Below are 17277 nucleotides of genomic sequence, written 5' to 3' on the forward strand. Positions count from 1 at the left end.
ATTTTTGCTGAGTTTTCCATAGATTGCACTGTTTCACTAATTTCTTGCTGTATTTGGCAGAAAATAGTCAACCAATGATTAATTTTATCGGTTCATAGAGTTGCAATATTTCATTTCAAGCATTTCAACATGCTGAGAAATCCTCGTTGAGAAAAGGCTACTTCATTATGCAATCAGATCAAATTCCCAGGGAAATATGAATATTTGTAAAATCAATGTCCAAATTGTGACTTGCACGTTGACAACCACGGTGCCAAATTGTTTTTGCTAAAAACCGTAAAAAACAAGCAAAATAATGGTTTTGTAAATTTCCGATATAATGTTCATATACTTGGCGATGATGGAATATCGCTGCGATTGTGCAAGAATATTTTTGAGAGCTCCTCTTGTATTATTAAATATTAAAACCATGATTTTCGTGCAGTTTTGAAATGTTTGGGAAAGACGGACACTTGATATGGGAAAGATGGACAGCATATAGGATAAGATGGACACCTGTAGAAAACGTCGAAAATTGAAGAGGTTTACAGCATTTTAATATATCCTATTGCTTTCCAAATCCTGGTACGTACATAAAAAAAGACTTAACCGATTGCAACAACGATTCATTCAGCAGTGAATTTAACAATTGTAAGCGCCACTTTGTAGAATGCAGAATCTAATTGCACATCTATTCCTGAACGATGTCGTATCAATCCCTCATCTTTTTATTGCTTAAAGTTGTCCAATTAGTGGCAATATATTGGATTTCGTGAAGTGCCTCATCAGTATCGAGCAAGTAATAACATACCGAATGGCTACTATTTTGACTGGTGTGATGTTTCTCGCATATTGCTATGCTTTCTCTAGTTGCTGGATGGTTTATATCTTCGGGTTACCCTTATTTGATGAAATCTATTAATTACAAATTGATATAAGAAGTAAAAGAGGTCAAAAAATTCGGTGTCCAGTTTTTCTTACGACAGAGTGTCAGTTTTTTTTTAACAGAACGCTTAAGCCACCAGAAAACAAATTTTTTTTATTTCTTTCATTCTCGTTTCGTTTCATTTCAACAGTTTATTGCTTAATAATCACGACAACTCATTCGTGTAATAAAACTTCCGAAAAAATATAAATAATGCAATTTTCAGAGCTTTAGATCCGTAGTAGTCAAATAAGATCCATAGAGCACCGCACGATTGAAATTTTGTTTTGAACGCGAATTAAAAAAAAAATGTTCTCAAATGTGTTGTTTTACTTTCAATTTGGATACTGCAATGTTGAATTATGCGAAAATTACTTTTTCATGTATTTATGAGAAATGCCCATCTCACCCACAGTGACCATCTTTACCTACTGTTACGACGGCGAACGGATCTGTGGGCCACGCGAAGGATGCGGCCTTGTAAGTCAAACCCGCTCGGGTAACAGTGATCTTCTCAACCGTTCAACACCAATAATTAACCTTCCCGCTAGTTGCTCTCTCAAGTAATTTGAGGAGCCTATGCCGCAGAAGGGGTGAAGAGGGATGAGATCTACCTTCCCCTAACATATTTTGCAATTTGGGCGTCAGTGAATGGAGTAATCGTACAAAAAGTACATTACTCCAAGATGTAACCTTAACATTAGCAACTAGAACGACGTCAGTGCGAAAAAAAAATCCTTACGAAATTTCATGCTAAAAAAGGTGAAAAATAACTATAATTATTTCTTCTAAAGTCAAAGTGTAGTCTAAAAATCATGAATTGCTCTAATCTGGCCCGTTGATGGAGGTAATTGCCGACCCCTGCCTTCGTTCATTTAGTGAAACACCATGCGTCTCCATTCAAGCTCCATCTTTATGTTGATTTAAATCAATTAGTCACACAAATATGATAACAACTGTTTCTTTACTCTGTTTTGCCACAAAAGAGAGAGAGAGAGAGAGAGAGAGAGAGAGAGAAGAGAGAGCGAGAGAATGAAGAGGACAACTTCATCTTTCCCAAAGGAACAATAACGACATCAATCAGACAAAAAAACACACACAACCACACACACACACGTGCAAAAAACAGCAGAGCCGGAAAGAAACAGCAACAAAACCTCGCTAGAGGTCAAAGGAACTCTCAGCGATGACACTTTGTCACATGTGCTCCGAGGGCAGATGGAGTAGCGTCCCTGGGAAGCGCGCGATTCGTGAAAGTGAACGCTTCAAAGCTTGCGGATCGCAGTCGGCACTGCACAAACACCACCAGCCGTGCGGAAACTCTCTCTCACTCTCTCACTCTCTTTCTGCTACGCGCAAAAGCTTCAGCCGAAGCACAGCACAGCACACCCGAGCCGAGGCCCGAAGATGGATACCACCAGAAAGGTCCTTGCCGACCGCTGCCGTCGTTAGAACGCGTTCGGCATCGTAACTGTGCGGACATTCCTCTCTGCTCGCTGGTAGCAGGTTGTTCGGTCTAAATCCTGCCCACCCTCCGACACCTTTTAGTGAGTGTGTTTTGAATACGCCAGAGTGTGTGAAAGTTCAACTGCTCGTGTGCTTTTTTCTTCTTTTCTTTTATCGATGCGTCAAGATTAAGAAGCAAAAGAGTTGGTGCAAAAGAGGTGGCAGTGTTCGTGGTGGAAACTGTTGGAAAGGTGAAACGCAGTGCAACATTGTGTGACTCTATTCCCAGCATAGCGTTTACCGTAAATTGTATCATTTACCCACGAAGGGAGGGGGGGGGGGGGTGAAGAAACGGGTGGCCCGTAACAGCTACCCGAAAGAAGCAAACCCCCAGCCAGGGCGCACTGTGTGTTTGAGTGTGTGTATGTGTGCGACAGTCGTCTCTCGCAATGTGCGCGCCATTTTCCCGTGCTCCGGTGGAAGTGGCAGCCAGGCCTGCTACGTGGCTGTCAAAAAAGCGTGGAACAATAATATGCGCTACACACAGCTGTTTGTATGTGTGCGTGTGTCTGTATACACACGGGTACATAGACGGTGGTGGATTTCAAGTCAAGATTGTGGTGTGTGCGCACCCCAAGGATTCATAAGTTGGCGTTGAAATCGTGTACGCCATCGCGTAGTACAATCGTGTATTGGTCTTCCTTACGAAAAAGTGGACAAAAAGAAGTACACAAAAAAGAGAAGAACACAAAAAAAAAGAAAAATTCGTCCCGTGTGAGGGTTGTATTTTTTTTATTTCTATGAGTGTGTATTTGTGCACGTGTCTGTGTGTTCGATTTCGTCGGTTTGCAGTCATTTTTTCTGTACTGTGGAGTTTGTAGCTCAGAAACGACAAATAACCGATTTTGATGGTTGATGGCAAGGTGGCAGTAGAAGTGTGTGACTTTCATCCAAAACGATTAAAGTACAGTGCGAGTCTGTGTTTGTGTAGGAAAGGTTGCTTTATACATGTTCGAACCTCAAACCTTCGGTTGCTGCGTTTGTGGCAAACTCACGTGGCGCGTTGCTGAAAGGTCGTAAGCACACACACACACACATACACAAACACATACACTGAAGCTGAAGGATCTCTGGTGATGAAGGCGTCCGGCTGTCGGTAGCAAGGATGCTGCCACTGACGGCTTATTGACAGGTCGCACTCGGTTGGTGTTTGAGGGGGGAAGGAGACTGGTTGTGACGCACTTTTTCGCAGTCCATACCGTACCGTAGATTAAATTCCGTCGTGGGGAAACCCCCCCCCTGCATTGAGCCAGCCGAGACACATTCCATTGTGCCGACGAGCACCCGCACGGAGTTAAAAACCTTTATTTTTGCTTCGCCAAACAAAAGCGCACGCGGATAAAAGGGGATTGAAGGCTTCTTTCGGTGTTTTGCTATCTCTTGATCCGGGCAGCTGCAGCTGGTGCTGCCAATTGCCTTTGTAGTGCGCTCTTTGCGGGTGTCTGTTGGTTGGTTGAAGTTCCCATCCGGGGGAGATTGAATTAAAACAAGGGATGCACAAATAATGACTTCATTTGCCGTAGGTGGTGACCTTTTCTTTTGATGCATTATTGCCCTCTGCTGACTCCATGGGAAGCTTTCACGTAAAAGGGCGAAAGCTTTTCAAACGAACTCAACCTGCTTAGTAGCTCTTAATGTTTTCTATACCATTTCTTTTCAGGTTAAAAACGACTTAATTATGTTAAACCTCCGCTTTGGAGAGGGGTTTTTGTGCTTGTCAGTTCGAGCGGAACATAATTGAGTTTTGGCGTATTATCGCACACATTATAAAAAGAAGCCTCGCCACAATCTCGTTAAAATGTGGCTCCTGCTCCTTTTGTGTTTTATTGTCCCCTTTGCATGTTTTGCAGATTAAAAAAACACGAGCCAACGACAATAGAGCAGGCAATTTTGTCGCATTTCGTATGCAGTCACTGTGCGCCGGATAGAAATGGAGTGGTTCACGTGCACAACGCCTCCCCTCCCCCGGAAGCGTGTATAAGATATATATGTGTGACGTTACGAATGAGTAGCCAGCCACCGTAGCACAATCGGCTGCAGCTGCAGAGCCGTTTGCTTGCTGTTGTGCCTTCCACCACATCAAACTGCGTTTTTCCGCTCTGCGTGAGATCGGTTCCAGTTTCAGAAGCAAGGCCCGTGCGCCTAAAAGTGCGCCTAAAAGTGAGCTCAAGCAAGAATCCGCCACACACACACACACACACACACACACGCATGGTGGATATCAAAACAATGTACCCTGGTGGCTCGCACCAACGTCATGACACAATCTCGGCCAAATCGAGGCTTTCCATGCCCTTTTGTGCCTTTTTGTGGGTTGGTTTTTGTTGCTTTCCTCAAGTGTGGTTTTTCTCCATTTCTCCGTTGTCCGCGGCTGCTTGCCGAGCGGTTCATTCTTCACCAAGCCGGACCAAACGGCTGGGGACGGGCGATAACGAAAGCTGATGGCAATCGTTGTCAACACTACGTAAGGCACACACTTTCTCATCTCATCGCATGCTTTGTTTTGCTGCTCCAGTCGGCAAGACGCGCCACGCCAAGGTCGAATCGTGCTGGCAAGCTTTAGCTAAATTGGGAGGATGATTTCTTTTCGTTTTTTTTTTACTTTTTTGGTTGGATCGTCACCACCGACGTTCACTTTTTTTCTTTTTGGGAAGGGTTTCAAGGCACGTTTGCACGGTGGGTAGAGGAAAGTTTGGCGCGAATGTTTTGAAAACAATGAAACTTTGCATAGCTTTTTGTTTAACCACAACATGGTACTCATGTATCGTTAAATTAGCTTTATATTTTTAAGAAAATAAAGTTAACATTTTTATTCAAAATTAATTTTGTTTAAACAATATAATACAGTGTATTATTTATACTAAATAAATACAGTGGGGAATCCCTCATAACAGCATCAATAAATTATGGAAAAAAAAACAAAAATTCAATGGAATTTGATGAATAAATCGTAAGACGGGCCCAAAAAATCATCTTAACTGGCCAATAAATTGTGGAAAACCCTGTAACTTGATATTTAACGATTCTTAGTATTGAAAGTCTAGAAATGACCATAATTTCTTATCGGGAATAAAAATAAAATTGCTCGAAATGCGAGATTTTACTCGTTTAAAGGGGCATTAGTAAAGCAACTTGATTTTCTTGTTACAAAAATTCGTTACAAGGGACACTCGTTATAAATTGTCTACTAAGCAATGTTGAGAATACATTACAAAAGCACTAAATAAAATGGAATTTACTATCGTCCAAAACTAGATGTATAAAGAAAAAAATGCTTCCAAGTCACTTGTGTTTTGTAGAAAACTGTTTTTTACATGTATTTTGATGATTTCAATAGGAAGTCTATATCTACGTGAACCAACGGGTACATCCGTTGATTCATTTGATTGAAACGTATTCAACACTTTCGCTTGAATTATTCTGTGTTTGTATTAAATCAACAAAATAATTCTAATTAATGTAATATATTTTTTCGTTTTATAAGGCATACATTAACAAACTGCATCTCAAATGATAAAAGAGACGGTAAAGAGCAAGGAGGAGAATTATAGAAAGAATGTGAAGATCAGAATTGTTTTTATTCATCCTTTGCTTTTGATACTTTACCTGTGTTGATGTAAAACATTTGAGTGTTTATTCCAGTAAAATCAACCTGTCCTTCGATGTTAATAAATGTTTGCGAGGTTCAAAAATATGTTGCTTTCGATCAGACATGTACAAAAACATGTACTTAAACAAAAGGCCACATAGTTGGCCAATATTTGGCAATGTAGAGGTAAAATTTTAGTTAACGTTATTAGTCTTTACCATAGTAAAAAGGAAGCATTTGTACTTGGTGTGCCGTTGTGTGAAGTCGATATATGAGGATTAAAGAATTGTCCAGGTAGCCTCAAAGCTAGCATATATCTCGAGAGTTGAATATGAATTATTAAATTTCCGAGTAAGGGCGTCTGGCCACTGAGGTAAGGTATGGGTGAATTTCATCAACTGTTTTGGTTTTTATAATGTTATTTCCAGGTTACCTAATTTTCTCACAATGAAAGATGCATGGTACATAATTTGCCGTAAATTATTTGTTGGAGGTTACTGAAAAATGTCGATACGGTTCTAAATCCAAGAATAAGTCCTTAATAAGGCGCAACTGCGTTCCGCGAAAACATTTTCAACCGTAGTTTGGCCCGCGACCCAAAACCATTTTGACATCACTGCTTTAGATGATTGGAATGCTTATTTATATGTCCTTTTTTGTGATGTATGTAGGCTACGAAGGACCAATACTAACCAAAAATAAATCCTTCAATACTGAAATGTCAAGAAGTAAGAAACAAAAGATATTTTGAAACAATACTAGGTTAGTTTATTCATTTGTTTTGTTTTTGAACAATAGACATTTAAGGTAATTCTAGTGTACTTTTGTGATTTGAGTTGGTTTGCTGGTAGGCTTGGATCTTATTTCATAAATATAATTATTCATATGTAAAAGCAACTTATTGTGCTTTGTTGAAATCTCATTCTGTTTATGATTTATTTTATTATTTTGTTTTTGTTTATTATTAATATTTTATTTATTATTTTTATTTTTTTATACTTTATTTTATTTATAATATTTTGAATGGAGTCTCGTTTGTGTTTTCTTTGAGTTGCACTTTGTTTATTTTTGATGATATTTGGATGTTTCATAACCATTCTGGAAAACAATGCGAATAATGTGAAATGTAATCAACAGAAAAAGTAAAATTAAAGAAAATACCTAAAGTTATATTTCAAATGTTCAAGTATTAAGCACTAAGTTCAAAATATTTCCACCTTTCAATTCCATTTATACTTATTTCCTTCGGTATTTCCTTTGGATTTTCCATTGTGATTCAGTGGTTGGAGCGGAAGGTAGACAAAACGCTTTATTTCCTCCCCTTTAACTTTAGGTGACGCTTGTGGCTTTATTTCGCTTAAATCTTTTTTCGACGTTAAGATTACATCCTCTTACTCACGCACGCACACTGACACTGCTCATGGAACGGATGATCACAACAACAACAATAACACAACAACAATAACACCCTGTGGAAAAGCTTTAGCCAAGACAAAAAGCACAGCTTGGTTGGTTTTCGCTCGGAGCAGCAGCGCCGACGACCGATAGCGTCAAATCACCGACGGAGTGAATTTTTCACAGTTCTCGGGTTTTTTTGTTGTTGTTGTGTGCTTGTCTTTGCTTGTCTTGGTTCACTACCCTCCCCCGGAGGCGTCCCGGTAACCGGAAGCTTAAAAGCCAATGAAGAATAAATTACGACAAGGCTGTGCTTTTTCACTCCGTTCAGCCTTTTTGGGTGCCACTTGTCTGTTTCGCTTCGTTTTGCTTGTGCAAGAAAAAGGAAAAAGACTTCTTACTGGCCGCCGGAAAATGGGTTGAGAAAATTGAAAATTTATAACCTAATCCGCCGTGATTTTAAAACAAAGGATACAAAAGGATAAGATTAGCATGAAACAGTGTAGAGTCGTTTCCGTGAAAAAGGTGAAATGAGTGTAACGTTTTGACACATGTCACAAGAAGTAATGTAACTGCCACTCTGCTTGAACTGCTGATGCGAAGCTCAGTGTGTGTGTGTCACACAAACTTGCCCGAACCAGCATACCATTACACTACTCCCATGGTTGCAAAATAACCATTAGCAAACACAACGACGTAGCGCTGCGGCACCGTCCTTCCGCTTTCATCCTTGACATTCCATCCCCAAGTGCACATTAACATCAATTTTCTTACGAAACAGTGATTGTGTAAAACTGTCAGCAGGTGTGTGTGTGTGTGTGTGTGCTCGTTGATTGGAAATTTTTGCACCACGTGCAAAAGCAGTGTGAACCGTCCCTTCCGGCAACGGTGTGAAACGTGGACGTACTGTGGACGACAGCGAACAGCGGCGAGCTAATAGCGACGCCGTGCCCAGGACAACCTGCACCGAAGGTAAGCCAAGACAGGCAGCAGATGGAAAAAGTTTTCCCAAATAACTACCTCAAAACCATCCCTTCCCTTTGCCCCTGAAACACACACACATACACACAGGTGATATAATAAGATCTGGTGGGAGGAAACCGCCGGTGGCATTAGATTGTTACTCACTTCCTGTCACTGCAGGCTTTGCTTCTTGCCACTCTCTTGGCAAGGAAAACACGCCCACCAACAGTAACCTGGGCCCGGTGGCTCGTTACTGCCTTGCCGAGGCTGACATTATGCACAAGATTTTATGATGCGGGCGACCTGTCCTGCGACCCCGTCCCGAAACTCGTCGCTAAATGCTGCCGGAGCCCCTTCTGGTGCAGTAAGTAACGTTGATTGCAGATTGCAACTGCACTGCCGGGGCAAATTATACGCTCCTCCTGGGGGTTTAGACCGAGCTTTGTCGAGCTGTTTTTTTTTCTCCTTTCTTCTTTTCAAACCACCTTTGTTACTGCTCTCTACTGTGTAGGTTTTTTTTTGTTTGTTTCGTTATCCCTTTCCTGCTTCATTATTTTACCATCTGCTACACTGAAGCGGGTGTATATTTTAGAGCCAGTGCCGAGCAATGAACTACCGGATGAGCTTTCCTCCCTTTTTTGTCCCCCCTTTTCCCACCATGGTTTGGGGCTTGGGGACAAACGATACGACCTTCCGAAAATCGCATTCGGCTCCCCTGCACCGAAGTGAAAAACAAACGAAACAGTCCTCACTGGTTGATAAGTTTTTGTGAGCCCGGCCGGCTTGTGCAACATAAAATTCCACCGCACGCAGCCCGGGGTCCTGCTGCTCGGGCATTGGTTTTTGTTAATTTTAAGTCACTTTAATTGTGTGTACCGAAACGATTTCCATTAAAACAACTTTCGTGGCTCGCTCGTGCTTGTTGAGCGAGGCGACCGAACGAACGAACGAACGATCCGACGGAGTGGATAGTGTGAGATGATCAAAGTTTTAAATGAATAATTTACGAGGTTTAGCGGGTGATGTGGTCTTGTTTTTTTTTTTTTGTTGAGAGACAATCGTAAATGATGATGATTGTGCAGGTTGTGGTGCTTTATTATCGTGAGCGTTTATTGTCCGATGGTATAGAACTGGAATTGTTGGTAGAGTGCAATTGTTGGCAAAAAGTTGCACCTTGAAATCGTTATCACACGTTTTATAAAAGTAGCACATTGTGGGAGTTATCAGCAATTATCAAAACTGTTTATTTCACTGATAATAAAGGTGGAAGAATTAAAAGCCTTGAAAATGTTTCATATTGATATAAAATGCAAAACTAAAGATGCAGTTTTCCAAATACAATCGTAGTGTATGTATGTAAATGAAATCGTAGTGTATTCGATTTTCTATCCCTCATTGCTTCATTCATCCATTCATCTATTTTGTTGTTTAACAATTTAAGATCAAACAATCGAGGAAAGGGGTTAAGCGATAATTTACAGTATTAAATCAGTTAGATATGGGAACCAGATTGTAACAACTTTAATAAATTTCGTTGTTTGACGTTAAACATATTTAAAAAAAAACTTTTGTTAAAATTTTGAAGAGCCATTTTGAATAGCAAATCCGTTCCCGATTTCCTTTAATGTTAAAATTTTTATGTTTTGTTCGGATGTTCATTGGATACTTATAGAATCTACATGAATGCTTATATATTTTAAGATAAATGTATGCTTAACTGCATTTGAGCTTTGTTCATGCCAAGTGGTTTTACATATTCCAAGCATAGTTGGTCATAGCTTGAAGGTATTCACTTCAATAGGCCATCGAGAATTAATGCCTAATATACTGATAATGGGGCCCTTTCCGTTTGAAGTTCGTAGGCTGAAATTTCAGCCTGTCAGCTGTTTGCATTGTATAGCAGTTTTCAAGCAGCTATCTAAGTCGGTATAATATATAGGTGGGCTTATCCCAAGGTGTATGCATTTAGAAGGCTGATTTTTATCGCTTCTGCTTCTGAATGAAGATTGCAAGAGTGTTTTGAGTATTCGTCAAGCCTCCAGAAAGCTCGTTGGAGCAAAAGTTTTCACTCGTTCTGTAAAAAAGTGATATTTAAATTTGGTTATAAAAAAATGCTAAGAGACCACCTGGACTACATACACTTTGATTCCAGATTTCATCACCTGGTCTCTTTAATGCACCTTGGGATAAATGTAAACAAACCCGTGTTTTCGAGCACTCGAATGTAATTCTAGCTTTGCTGTATAAGCTGGCATGATACCGCATAGGCCTTTACTCCTAAAAGAAGAAGAAAAAGTATATTTTCGTTTGAAATTATTCTTCAATAGCTTCTTCTAAATCTCGGTGACAGTGCCGTATCTGCAGTAGGTTTTGTTTCTTTTTACTCGCTACTATTTCGGTTGTTGAGAGTTGCTGAGAAAAAGTACAGAGATGAAGAGAAGAGAATGACCTACGCATTCGCTGTGGCTGATGGGTCAATTTAAGTAGAGCTGTAATGATCATAGTTTTTTTTTCTTTGGCACAACAACCGTTGTCGGTCAAGGCCTGCTTTTGTACCCACTAATGAAGTGAACTTGGCTTTCAGTGATTTATTGTTACCGTAGCAGGATGGTCAGTCCTGCGTATAGGGGCACGGCCTATTCGGGACTTGAACCTATGACGGACATGTTGTTACGTCGTGCGAGTTGACGACTGTATCACCAGACCGGCCAATAATCATAGGTAAATATTGCAAATTTGCTTACATATCATTATTTTTAATGACAGCTGTCTCAACTTCAAACCCTATAGCTTTTTCATGGTCGATCATGGGACATAATATATGTTTTAAAGTTTTGAGCTGATGACAATAATTTTTCAGTAAAAAGAAAAAAAAACTATGAGTCAAAAAACAAAAAGATCAATTCGTTTAGAGACTTAGTAGCCGAGTAGATAGAGAGCTCCAGAGAAAGAATAGTAATCAAATCATTTCACAAACTTTTAGACTAATATTTAGATATACTCTTGAATGAGTTCTCTTTCATTTAACCTTTTGATTGCATTCGGTAGTCCTGTTCACTTAGTACCTACTGACCGTACCTCTCTTACAGGAAACTATTTGCAAATAAATATCCTTTACTGTATTATACAAAAGTTTCAAAAAAACAAACTGCCAGTAAGTGTTAGCGAGCTTACCGTATGTGCCGAATCATCTTCTGTCATTGCATCATAGATGCTGGCGCTAAAAAAAACATGACTATGCACTCAGCTTTCCAGTGCTACGTCAGCACTCGCGCTACCCATTGCCTGGTTCGGTACTAATTTATTGACTTACGATCGAGTCCCTTCGAGTCGCTTCGAGCGCTTGCGAGAAAATACGAGAGGAATGCGCGGAAATTCGACAAACTCTGCCAACCATGCTGACGACAGCTGCCTGTTCACACTCGCGTAAATGCCCTGCCCGAACGTCGACAGTTGCGTAAGTTGTGATCGGAACCGGCTCATTCTCGATGCGTTCGGTGCACGGGCGCAGCGAAGGTGGTGGGGAGGGTCGGTTGTGTTAAATGACATTGATTAAATTTTCAGTATGCACAAAACATGCAAGCCCGAGAATGCACCGAGATGCATCATCACCCGTGTCAACAGTTTGTGCAAGTGTATGTATATGTATGTGTGTGTGTGATTGTGAGTATTCACGCGATGGTTTTGTTGATGCTGATGACACGTTGATATCATCAGCACATTTTATCGCTTTCAAGGATCTTCCGTGTACTTTTTTTGTATCGACACATGTCTGGTCGTTGTTTATTGATCGCTGTTTTATTGGTTTTATGGGGTTTCTTGTACATTCTTACAGTTTCATAAATGTAATGCTTTCAAAAAAGCAGCTAAAACAAAGTATTCAATGTTGGTTATAATGATGTGAAAACTTTAAAAAAATATTTAGATATTTAAGGTTTTAATTTTGAAACTTTTATTAAAAAGTTAAATATAAAAATTATGAAATAATTCAATGTGATCATTATCAGATTCGAATCTATAACCTTTTACATTGAATGGTTTAGTAATTTAGCAAGCATTTTCTGATTAACACACCGCGTACACATTGCGGCCCAGCACGTTGCAACGATGCAGTGGTTGCCGGCGCAACGGGAACAGCTATACTCGTTCCCTCATCATCTCGCATAAGCGCATAAACGTGACATCATCAACGCTCGCGCCAGCACGCACGCGGTCGATGGTCGTTCGGGCGCGCGTGCTTTATGGTCGATAATTTATTGCCTTCGGTTTTCGCTCTGCCCGCTTTGGAATCAACCCACAAGTGTCAACGTTCGATACAATAAGGGACGGACCGGACGCCCGGTGGTATTGGGCGGTTGATAGCAACACTGTATCATACATTGTTCCCCTTCACACAGCATCGCACGCATAAGTGTGATAAATGTCCCGTTCACGATGCGTTCCATCGAGAGCTGCGGCATGCTGCGAGTTATTATCGGAACGGAAACGAGGGTGAAAAAAAAACCATCCGGGCAAAACAGCCTTTAAACAACCGACTCGATAACAGATTAAAATTTATGTCCGCAAATAACTCCGCATTCAATAACCCACGCAATCAAAATGGTCAATCGAGTTGGTTGATGAAGCTTCAAAGCTACCTTTCAAAGCCACACGAATGCCAATTGCATCGCCAAACACTCCGAAAAGCTCCCACACACACACACGCAGACACGAACTGTGAAATTGGCACACTTCATGGTGAAGTGGAAAATTGCCCTGAAAAACTTTTCCACTTTTCGGGCGGAAAACAAGCCAAACCAAATCCTGCTGCTCGCAGAGCGAAAAACTGCGTCGGCACTTGAAACCGCGCTAATAGCTATCGTTAGATTTAATTATGATTTGGTACCGGCGATGGAGCTGCGCTGGATAAGGCAGCGAGGGAAAGAGCGTAACTGCACTTGTGCATTTTATTGAATTATATTCCATCGTGTTGGGAGCCCGGGTGGGGGTGAGTTCCGTTGCATTGCAGCCGCGGGCAAGCACTGTCCCGTGTCAACTAACAGCTAGCAGCGCTGGGACGCTGTACGGGTGAGGGCGAACATTTAATGTGATTTAAAGCAGCAAATGCACTTTGCAACGACATTAGAGAACGGTTCGGGAAACACGCGAAATTGTGTCGTTGTGGTACGATGGTTTGGGTGGAGCGGTGTAGTGAGAAGATTGGTTTTAATTGAAACTGTCCCCTGACACGCTTCGTTGGATTAGCAAAATTTGAACAATATAGATTTAGGTAGTTTTGACACATGTTACACAGCCACACAGTCACACAGATCCAGTTAAAAAATGATAGCCTTTAAAGGTATTAAACACAATACTCGGATACAGTATTAAAGTGACTCCTGTTTTATCTAATTGAAAATTCTAAAAGGCTTTTTAGGGAGGAAAACAGCTTCCTTCTTCGTTTACCATTTCCCCGAGGCAAACGTTTTACGAGCAGCCAGGCAACAAACCGGAATCTTTCCTCGGGGAGCGTTCGCGCTGCTCTATAATGCATACAGCTGGGAGGTCGCGGGCCAGTTCTTATCGTTTCAGCCATTTTAAGTAACACATCAAAGAGGAATTGTCGGCAGGTGTGGGTGGGAACTATTTACATACTAACCTTGAAAATGTATCTGACGTCTGTAGTCTTAGTGCAGTTGAAAAGTCAAATATTTAATGATGCGAGTGCGATTGTTGTGATTGTTAGTCAACGTAATGGGATCGCAGCCGAAGGGGATTGTAAAAATGAGTGATTTACACAATCATTTTATTTATTCTATATTACGTATTTGGATTCAATTCAAAATGTATTTGCACATTGAGCGAAAGCTAAGCTTGCGTTTTCGATGCAAACTAAGAAAATGTGTGTTTTTTGTACAATAAGATATCGAATGTCAAAATGTAATTTACTTTTTTTGTGTACTTCCAACCAAAGCTTTTTAATTTACTTATTCATTACAACTCAAATCAGTAATTCCTTTTCTTATTTTAAAAGCCGTATAATCTCCTAATGGCATTTGCTATTATTATTTTTACACGTTTTTTTGGCTATGAAAATGTAATGCTCGTCATATCGCCGCATTTCACTAACACTTTTTTCGCCAATTCTCTCAAATGCACCTTACGCTCTAGATTGCGCTCTCCCCTGTCTCTATTCGTGGATAAGATGAATGCATCTTCTTTCATTAGTGCTGTTGACCTTTCTCTCACCATGTTGTATTTGGCGCAATGTACAGTATACGCTCGGTAATCCGCTCTGGATCGAGTGTGGATTATCGAATGACGCTTTGATGTGTTAAAAAACTTTTTATTTTTATCTCGTTTCATGAGATAATTATTACATTACATACATTTTAATGTTGTACAAAAAAGCTTATAATTCTAAAAATTAAAAGATATTTTTTTTAAATAATATTTCACTAATTTTGATCGAACACTGTTTCATCTCATGAATTTGATTGTCAAAAGTGTGGATTATCGAGCGTGCGGATTAAAAAGGTGCAGATTAACGAGCGTATGCTGCACTTGAAATGTTGTATGCAACCATGTTCAGAAAACCATAAATGTTACGACATGGTAAAATGTCTGGCGATGTGTGTAGTAGGATGAATCTAATCAACGAAATTTCAAACTAAATTAGATAGAATATACTAAAATAAAATAAAATAAAAACTTTATTTCATTTTACTTTGTTTTCTGACTTTGGGACCCTTTTAAGTTCGTTGGCTGAAATTTCAGCCTGTCAGCTGTTTTCATTGTATCCCAGTTTTCGAGCAGCTATCTAAGTGGGTATAATATACAGGTGGGCTTATACCAAGTTGACTGACTGCTGAGTAAATAGTCAGTAAATATATATATCACTTATCTTTCAATAATAATTCGACCGAGGCCAGACACACTGAAAAACCATCGTAAGGAAAACGAAATGACAATCGAAAATTAACGCTTGTCACAAACTGCGTATTGTGTACCAAAATCTGGATGAGAAAACTTAAAAAAAAAATCACTGAAATTTAAAATTGATTGTTGATTTGCACTGTAGAACAAAACATACAGCGATTTCAGTTGGATTTCGCTTAGCCAATGGGTTGAACGAAATTCCACTTCTTCTACTTCTATTTGGCGTAACGTCCTACGCGGGCATGCCAGCATACCGTCAGTACCAGACCGTCAATTCTAGGCTTGAATCCATGACGAGCATACAATTAAGCCGTACGAGTTGACGACATTACCACGGTACCTCCGTTGAACGAAATTGGTCCACCGAAAAAAAGCGTTACGAAGCGTTACATTTCATTTGTTAAAATTTTCATTAGAGTCTGGTCACGGCGTTAGCCTCTATCGATATTCAATACTTAATTAGAAAACCAACTATTATAATTCAGCGAAATAATGTGCAACATAGATGCTTATTGATCTAAACACAACTGAAAAAAGCGAGCTTACTTAACGTGGAATCAGTTTCATACATTTAATCACGCTAACCGGCGATCAATATTTATGTTCGATTTCCAACTCCAGCATAATTAATCCTTCTGCAAATCGATTGGTCCAGCATGTGACTTAATACGATTAGATGCTGCAATAACAAGCACAAGCACACGGGAAGCAACGTGTCATTAAATCAGACTGTTAGAGTCACTCGCCTGCCCTCTTCCACTCGTATAAACTCGTTTATAGTATCGTTTCCAGCCGGTTGCCAGTTTCTGCACCATACCTCGAGGCAGTGAGAAAATAATAGAATATGATCTTTGCCCGGCCGAAGAGACGATAATGAAACATAAACATTCTCTGTCTGTGTGTGTGTGTGTGTGTGTGTGTGTGGGTAGCTCACTCACCTCGATGTCACTGGATTTCGATTTCACTCTGTGACTGTACTACCTTCTGTACTACCTTCTGCCGTACCGAGAAACGTGTTTTATGTTATTTTTTCCTCCGCGCTACGCAGTGAGCACTTGTGTGTAGCAGCAATCGTTTAAAATTCATTTTCACACCGCGATGAGCTTTATGGAGGAGGGCTACGCAACCGAGTGTATTGAATTTCGATTTTACATTATTAACAGCTCATTACACCTTCGCTTTAATCGCATCACTTGTAACACTTGCTTCTCGTTAACGATGGTGTAGGCCAGCAGTGTGTCTGTGCATTGGTTTTAACGACCTTTTCAATTCCGCTAAATGATACAGCGTGGGTTTTGAGGAATAGGAATAGGGCAAATGCAAAGTGTGCAAATTGTAAAAGCTTTCTTCGGGGGGAAAAGGCAAAAGAATAAGAAAGAAAAACATGCAATTGATCCTTCCCGTAAATTTCGCATGGCGAGAGTTTCGATTCAATCGGATGTGGTACAGCAAAGCAAGCAAAACAAGTTCGTGTATCTTTCGACACAATCAAATGGACCGGTTTAATAGCATCTCTTAGCCTTTCAGACGGACATTAGCACTTATTGTTAGCGATTAGGAACCGTTTGATAACAGGAACCGGGTGCTCGTATGTGTTTTCTTTTCGCTCCCATCCTCCATTCCGTATAACGATGGATTATTTCGTGCATTTTTTACGTGGCATGTGAACGTGCAATTGAGTTGCCCGAACGCCCGAGCGCACGGTCGCACTGATTCTGATAGCGTGCCTCACGCCACACGGGCGCGGAAAGAGTTGTTCCGCTGGTTCGAACCGGTCTTCCACCTTGCAAAAGATTGCACAGCCAAAGTGCTGGCAGAAGCATTAGCACTTCAACGTAAGCTTCGGAATCTCGGCTACATCAAAGCGTGCGTTTTGCGCCCGGCTTGATGGAGGCGCCTGGTCGCGCTCAACAAGTTTCCGTGCTGGGACGTTTGGGATTTAGGTTCCCTGCCAACCCCCTTCCCCGCCTTCTGCGTATTACAGGATAGGTGCACACTGGGC

The 17277-nt window shown here is 40.6% G+C and overlaps 1 protein-coding gene across 4 annotated transcripts in view; it reads left to right on the forward strand.

Moving 5' to 3' along the window:
* Positions 1-2347: 2347 nt before the first annotated feature.
* Positions 2348-17277, forward strand: part of LOC121596155 (Kv channel-interacting protein 4-like) — a 71338-nt gene continuing 56408 nt past the window's right edge. For 2 of the 4 annotated variants that reach the window (XM_041920842.1, XM_041920845.1), the window contains exons 1-2: positions 2348-2451; positions 8176-8366. The gene's annotated coding sequence lies outside the window, so the exon portion shown is untranslated. Of the gene's footprint in view, positions 2602-8175; positions 8367-17277 lie in introns of all 4 variants that reach the window. The other 2 variants (XM_041920843.1, XM_041920844.1) reach the window with 2 other exon arrangements.

Source organism: Anopheles merus, chromosome 3R (genome assembly GCF_017562075.2).
Source record: "Anopheles merus strain MAF chromosome 3R, AmerM5.1, whole genome shotgun sequence".
NCBI lineage: Eukaryota > Metazoa > Arthropoda > Insecta > Diptera > Culicidae > Anopheles > Anopheles merus.